We start from the raw sequence: 7,987 nt of genomic DNA on the forward strand, positions 1-7,987 counted from the left end.
TCTTAAAGATTGATTTAAAGAGATACTTAAGGAGAATTTAAAGAGATAATATATAAAGAACTTCACCCAGGATAGCTGTATGTTGTTGTCACGTGCCGTCAAGTCGGGTCCAACTCATAGCGACCTTACGTACAACAGAACGAAACACCGCCCAGTCCTGCACCATCCTCACAATCATTGTTATGCTTGAGCCCATTGTTGCAGCCACCATGTCAATCTATCTCATTGAGGTCTTCCTTTTTTTTTTCGCTGACCCTCTACTTTACCAAGCATAATGCCATTCTCCAGGGACTGATCCCTCCTGATAACATGTCCAAAATACATAAGACGAAGTCTTGCCATCCTCGCTTATAAGGAGCATTGTGGCTGTAAAAGACAGATTGTTTGTTCCTCTGGCAGTCCGTGGTATATTCAGTATTCTTCGCTGACACCATAATTCAAATGCATCAATTCTTCAGTCTTCCTTATTCATTGTGCAGCTTTTGCATGCGTATGAGGTGATTGAAAATACCATGGCTTGGGTCAGGCGTACCTTAGTCCTCAAAGTGTGAAATCTGTGCTTTTTAACACTTTAAAGAGGCCTTTTGCAGCAGATTTTCCCCATGCAATATGTCGTTTGATTTCTTGACTGCTACTTCCCTGGGCATTGATTGTGGACCCAAGTAAAATGAAACCCTTGACAACTTCGATATTTTCTCCTTTTCTCATGATGTTGCTTATTGGTCCAGTTATGATGATTTTTGTTTTATGTTGAGGTGTAAACCATACTGAAGGCTGTAGTCTTTGATCTTCATCAGGTAAGTGCTTCTATATAGAGACAGAAAAAACAAACACACTGCCATCCAGTTGATTACAACTCATAGCAACCCTATAGGACAGAGTAGAACTGCCCCAAAGGGTTTCCAAGGAGTGGCTGGTGGATTCGAACTGCTGACCTTTTGGTTAGCAGCCCATCTCTCAACCATTGTGCCACCAGGGCTCCATTGTTGCTGTTGTTAGGTGCCCTTGGAGTCGGTTCTGACTCATAGTGACCCTGTGTACAACAGAAGTGAACATTGCTCTGTCCTGCGCCATCCTCACAATCCTCGTTATGCTTGAGCCCATTGTTGCAGCCACTGTGTCATTCCATCTTGTAGAGGATCTTTCTCTTTTTTGCTGACCCTCTACCAAGCATGGTGTCTAGCAGGGCTCCATATATAGTTCTATAAAGATAGTAAATAGCATTATTGTGGAATATGAGATCCAACCACAACAATAATATCAGAGGAGGAAATACATCTTTAAAGGTCATGTTTCACTACTTCCTTCAGACAAACTCTATCAAAACATAAAGGTTAAATTGAAAGGCTTCTATTTTGGTCTATGTCTAAGTAGTGATAAGTGTCATTAGCATTATTAATCATGAACCTGACCTCCTACAGTGCGTGTAAAGGGACTATTCTAGGTGTGAATCAGTAGTCGGCTGCATACCCACCGTGGGTCACAGGGTGACACTCTACTTAGCATTGCAGATCCATCCACTCCCAGGAAGCCCCAGGTCCTTCCCTCCCCAGCCTGATCCCTGGTGCTGCGCATGTCCGCTTTTCTTCCCACGGTGTGTAGACCGGGCAAGCGCGGAGCAGAGGCGTGGCGGGCCCACTGGGCATGCGCACTGCGCAGGCCGGCCTCCGTGACCGCGGTAGCGAGCCCTGGTGTCCCGCGGCCCGGGTAGCAACACAGCCACGCGGAGACCCCGCCGGCCAATCAGCGCGGCGCGGGGGCGGGGATTTCCCTGTCGGCGCTCCCAGGCAGGGAGCTGGGGACTTCCGGCAATAATTCGGCGACACGGCCGCCGCCTGTCAGGTAGGTTCGGGGGTTGTCCGCCAGCCCAGAGCTCGGCCTCCGCCACCTCCCCAGGGCTCTCGCCTCGCAGCCGCGGCCTCTGGCCCTGTCGGCATCCCCTGCGAGTCCTCGCCTGCCTCTCGCCCCCTGCCCTGCTGGGAGAGCCCCGCCCTTGTCCCCGCTCCCGCCGGTCCTCCTCCTCCTCCTCCCCGCGCCGGCCTCCTTGCCCACCTCCACCGCCACCCTCTCGGGCTTACATCTTTGTGCTCGCCTCTGTCGCTTGTCCTCACCTTTACCCCCTCGACGGTCTTCGGGGTCTTTCCTGCCTTCCCTCTACCTGCCAGCCGGCTCCCCCCACCATCCCTGCGCCCCTCGCCTCCCGGTGCACACCTGCCCCCACCACCGCCGCTCCCTGCAGCCCGTGTCGTCCCTGCCTACTTGTTCTACCTTTCTCCATTTCCCTACTCCGTTTGCCGCTCCAGCGCTGTCTTCTCTCTTAAATTGCCCTCCTTGCTTATTTTTCTTGCAACTGACATTTGTGCATTTTGCACCCTTCCCCTATCATTAGGAGCCCTGGTGGCACAGTGGTTAAGAGCTCAGCTGCTAACCCAAAGGTCGGCAGTTCAAATCCACCAGCTGCTCCCGGGAAACCCTATGGGGCGGTTCTACCCTGTCCGGTAGGGTCGCTCTGAGTGGGAGTCAACTAGATGGCAACGGGTTTGGTTTGGGTTTGCTCCTGTCATTAAGCTCAGTTTTGACCTTTCTTCCAATTGGATTCCGCCTCTATCCTTGCGCCTATTGAAACCGATTTAGAAAACTCAGGAATTCAGAGAACGGCTTGTTTCCCTATAAAGCTCTCTCTCCTCTTGCCTCATCCAAATTCTTCTGCAGCCTGATCAGAAAAGACCCGTTTCACTTACCCTTCCATATTCCATGTTCCCCTCTCCTGTGCATCTCCATCTCCATGAGGTATCTGTGATTATCTCTCAGGCCTTCTTACAGTAAATTCCATTTCTGAATGTCAGGCCTAAATTTCTCATTTCTTGATACCCTTTTTCAATCAAATTCTTCCACACTTACAAGATATATTCGCATTTGATCTCAAATTGTTTGACCCTAAATTATTTGGAAAGAGTGTAAGGAAAGAGAGCCATAAAGAAAAAGCAAATGCTTACCAAATTGAGGGCCAGTCATTTTTCTTATCCCAGAACCATGAAAATTATTTTCTTAAAATTTATAATAAAAGAAAAGAAATAAAGGGGAAAATAAACTGCTTTGCCAGCCTATTCCTCTGCATACGAAACTGCCTTGCTGTTACCTTCATTGTAACTTGTTTTATTTCTTCTTTGTGTATCTGTGTATAGCTCTAGTGCATACTTTACACTTAGAGCTTTTATTGTTTTGAAAATCAGTTCAATAACTGCTGTTAAGTACTGGTTACTCTATTTCCTTTTCAAATAATCTAAAAACAAATAGCAAAACACATGTAGCTCTTACAAATTTATTAGTTATGTTTCCTGTAATGTTTTCCTTGTTCCAGTGCTTTTGTATTTAGATTAATCATTACTGTACATCATGCCTGGTGGTACATGTACTATAAGGTAAAAAGCGTTAAAAAAATTAATCTTATGACATCTGTTTTATAGGATGTTCAGTAATTGCTATTATAAAAATAGAGTGATTAAGAGCATGTATCCTAGAGGGAGACTGCGTAAGTTTGAATCCCAGCTCCATCATACTCTGCCTGTTTCCTCATCTATAAAATAGAGAATTAGACCTGTAAAATGGGGATATTAGCATTTTCTACTTGTCAAGTAGTGCAAGGACTTCATGAGATAATACATATGTTATTTAGACTAATGACTAGCCCATACTAATCTCTAATAAATGTTTGCCGTTATTATTGTCCTTAGTTAAGGATGGAGCCCTGGTGTCACAGTGGACGAGAGCTATGGCTGCTAACCAAAAAGGTGGCAGTTCGAATCCACCAGCCGCTCCTTGGAAACCCTATGGGGTAGTTCTGCTGTGTCCTGTAAGGTCACTATGAGTCGGAATCGACTCGATGGCAACTGGTTAGTTAAGGATATGATTGTTAAAGGAAAGGCATGTCTTAGTTCTGATTCTCTCATGCCAGGAGTTTCCCCTGGTATATTAAGTTCACGAAATCCTATTCTGCTATAGTAACCCACCACCATGTCCTGCCATATAAAATTGAGATTAGGAAGATTTAAGATAATTTGGCCTCATATGTTCTCTGACATCAGTTGGCATAGAATGTGTTTGTTGTTAGGTGCCATCAAGTTGGTTCCAACTCATAGTGACCCTGTGTACAACAGAACGAAACGTTGCCCAGTCCTGCACCATCCTTACAATCATTGTCATGCTTGAGCCCATTGTTGCAGACACTGTGTCAGTGCATCTCGTTAAGGGTCTTCCTCTTGTTTGCTGACCCTCTACCAAGCATGATGTCCATGACGTGCTTAAAACTGTAAATTATACAAAATATGTGACAACTGAGTAGACACCCGCCCTTTGTGTAGTTGCTCTTACACATTTAATACTCTTCAGGAGTAATTTCTAGGCTTTATTTTTGTATTTGGAAATTCTCAAAACAAAGGTAATTTTAATTAAAATAAATATAAAACCCTAGCAATTCAGATCACTTAGCAAAACAGATAGATAAATTCCCATAAAAAGTAATGAGTTGTCATCATTCCAGAAGTTTAGTAACATTGTTTTCTGATTTACAAAGTCAGGTGCCTCAGATTGGGATTATTTTGAAAAACTGAGATGCAGGCCTTTTAAATTGCACCTTTTTTCTTTTTTTTTTCTTTTTTCCTGATGACATTTTTGTTAGCTTTTTTAAAATAAGTCTGTTTCCAGAGTCTGTGCTTTAGTTCATGAACTGTCTAAATTATACAGTGAAACCTTTCAGAGCCAGAACTCACAGGACTGCCTTATATTTCCAGGTCTTGCAACTTTTCTCAGTTTTGACATGGTGCAGTCTTAACACTTTTCTATCGCTCATTCTAGTGGAAAATATTTGAGTTTTCCTTCTTGGACAGGTTTCTGCCTGACACAGTTCCAGCTTTCACAGGCTTTACTGTGCTTTAAAATAAAACTTCATTATGATCCAAAGAGCATACCGTGACAGATCTATGGAAAGACACATCCACAGAGAGAAACAAATGTTTACCCCTGTTGAAAGTGAAAACCTTGAGAATGACTGTTTTTTATTTCCATGATCTGTTTTAGCTGTCATTTCACTCCTTCCAGCCCAAAGAAATACAAGCAAAATTGTTAAAGTCAAAATGAATTGTGTGTAGAGTTTTGGTAGATGAAAAAAAAATTGCTTGTCTTAATGGAAACACCAAGCTGGTTTTTAACTGTGCAGTGGGAACTGTTTGTAAATATCCTAGGGATTGCTTGTGAGCCATGAAGATAAGTGCTCTAAATGGTGAGTGGGTGTAGTGTCTAAATAGAAAAGTATGATGTTTGCGTGTCATCGGGTTTTAAAGTATTTTGCTTCCTGAGGGTACAGGGATATGCATAGGGCAGTCATCTAGATGGGGTCTGTAGGCAAGACGTTTCTCTGCCCAATTAGTTGTTCTTTCTGCGTCCATGTGTCCATTCAGTCAATTCTCAGAACAACACTCTGCTCACATTGCCTACATTGCTGAAAAGCATTTAGTCACTTAAAGAATAAAGTCCAGACACCTTTAACATTCAGAGTCCTCCACGACATAATGTGGCCTCTAGTCACCTTTCCAACTCACCAAACTTCCCATAAGATGTCTCCATTTCAGCCAACCTGTCCGGCTTATTTTTCTCAAATGTGTCACATGCATTCCCACCTTCATCGTCTTCACCCACCATTCCTAGTTTCTCTGAATTTGTTTTATCCTCTTTACCACTCATTCAGTACTCATATTACAAGACTGCATATACGTGTGTGTGTGTGTGTGTGTGTGTGTGTGTGTATTTCTTGTGTGGGTTTTTTCATTTGTGTTTGTTTTTTTTTTCCATTCCTAAGCTCGATTATACGCAGAGTTGAGGCCAGGGACACAGTTGAATAACACATTTAGTCAATGCTAAAATGTTTGTCATTGAAATAATCTTGTATTTAGTCTATCAGCAGTATTTTGCAGGGTTGCCATTCGATTTCATTTGAAAGACAGAATTCTGAATGCACAGTTTCAGTATGGTATTGAGAAAGGCTTTGGCAATTGTCAGAGGTGGTCCTAATGGCTGGTTTTCCGTTGTACGTATTTTATGAGACTAAAGTTGCCGTGTAAGGATCACGATCCTTGCCTTTTTCTCTAGGACTCTTCTCTGGCCTATATCTCAGCCTTCATGAAAATCAGAAAATCAGATGTGTACTATTGTAGATGGTCTTAATAATCCTGTGGATTAACTGGATATGGGTGGTGCTTTTTGCATTTTAGGGTGATCTGTAGTTTTTTTGTTTGTTTTTTGTTTTTAATATTTTAGGTGTTTTAATGCCCAGGTGTTTTTCATCGTTCATGTAGTCTCCGTGGTGTAAGTATTCCACATTACTGAAAGACCCCAAATCGATTTTGGACATGAGATTAATGTAACACATTACCATCTGAAACTGTTTTTGTTTGCATTGCCAGCTACTTTTCTGTAGCTAAATTCACTGTATGCTTTCAATTGTTGCCACACTTGACTTCTTGATAACATTTCCTTCTCTCTCGCTCGTTTCTTTCCTAAAATGCATTCTTCTCTGAAGCTCCTACATCTACCCCTGCCTCTTTGTTGGCTCTTCCGTTTCAGTTGTCTTTCTTGGCTCATCTTCATCTGCTTTTCCCTTAAATGTTGGTAATCCTTAGGAATTTTTCTTGGTTCTTTTCTCTTCCCACTCGACAAACTCTGTGTGTGTGATATCATTCCCATGACTTTGATTACTGTCCAAATATCTTTCTCTCCACCCAACTCTGTCTTCTGATCCATGTATTTACATATTCATGTATTCATTCATTCAGTAAATATTGATTGAGACCCTGTTGTGTGCCTGGTATTTTTCAAGGTTGTTGAAATACAGAGCTGAAAAAGACACTGCATTCTCTTGGAGGAAAACAGACAGTAAACAAATAAATAAGAACTTCTTATTACTATGAAAAAACAAGAGAATGTCAGTGAGACTGTTAGGGATGGGGTGTAGAAGGGGGAGGGAGCTATTTGGACAGGGCAATCAGGGAAGGCTTTTCTGGGGAGGTGACTTTTTTTTCACCAAAATAATTTTTATTTTGAGTGTTTAATTGGGTATGCACAGGGATATGACCTAGATTTGGATTCATTAAGTCCTCACACAGAATTATATTCTCAATATAAAGCCATTTCTGTTCAGGATCCACTATGTTACATTTATATCAAATCTGGTATGGAAGAAAAGATACACATATAATATGTTCATTTAAGTTACATATTTTACAGGAAGAATAAAAATACACATCACACAAAACTTAAAACTGTATTAAGAGTTTGAATATAAAACTCAGAGATCCATCTGGAGTGACTACAGAATAGAAGTCATATATTCATCTGTGTTTAAACTGGTAAATGTAATGACATTTGTTACCAGTAAAACATATTCATTTATTCAGTGTAAGTTATCTGGGAGTTGACACTTTGGATCAGTAATCTGGACATCTAAGGTAGTTCTTAGCCCTCACTGTGGATGTGAATTACCTGTGGAGTTTTTTAAAAAAAATACACTTAGCTCCCAACCCCAAATATTCATTTAATTGGTCTGGGATGGGGCTAAGCATTAATGTTTTTTCAGAGTGTCCCAGACTGTGATATTAACGCATAGCAAGGGTTGAGAACCACAGATAAAGAGGAAGAGAGTTCCAGGGAATAGGAAGAGCTAGTATTCGAGGTCTCACTCCCTCATCAAACTGTAAACTTCATGAAGGTAATAATGTATCTTTCAATATTTTTTAAGTCCTGCTGTTTATACCTGGAGTTGAGTATAGTGCCTGTCCTCACAGTTAATTAGCTGTCTTTCTAGTTTGTCCCACAGGCATGTCAAACGTCCTGCACGCCCAAAACAGAGACGAACATTTCCCTCACCCTCCCACACCCCAGCAAACACTCGCTGGTCCACAGAGACGAACATTTCCCTCACCCTCCCACACCCCAG

The 7,987-nt window shown here is 42.2% G+C and overlaps 1 protein-coding gene across 3 annotated transcripts in view; it reads left to right on the forward strand.

The window, feature by feature from the left end:
* The first annotated feature begins 1,719 nt into the window (after positions 1 to 1,719).
* FBXO25 (F-box protein 25) overlaps positions 1,720 to 7,987 on the forward strand; it is a 79,961-nt gene continuing 73,693 nt past the window's right edge. For all 3 annotated transcript variants that reach the window (XM_023728309.1, XM_004373094.2, XM_023728308.1), the window contains exon 1: positions 1,720 to 1,842. The gene's annotated coding sequence lies outside the window, so the exon portion shown is untranslated. The remainder of the gene's footprint in view (positions 1,843 to 7,987) is intronic.

This window comes from Trichechus manatus, unplaced genomic scaffold, assembly GCF_000243295.1.
Source record: "Trichechus manatus latirostris isolate Lorelei unplaced genomic scaffold, TriManLat1.0 scaffold00023, whole genome shotgun sequence".
Classification (NCBI taxonomy): Eukaryota; Metazoa; Chordata; class Mammalia; order Sirenia; family Trichechidae; genus Trichechus; species Trichechus manatus.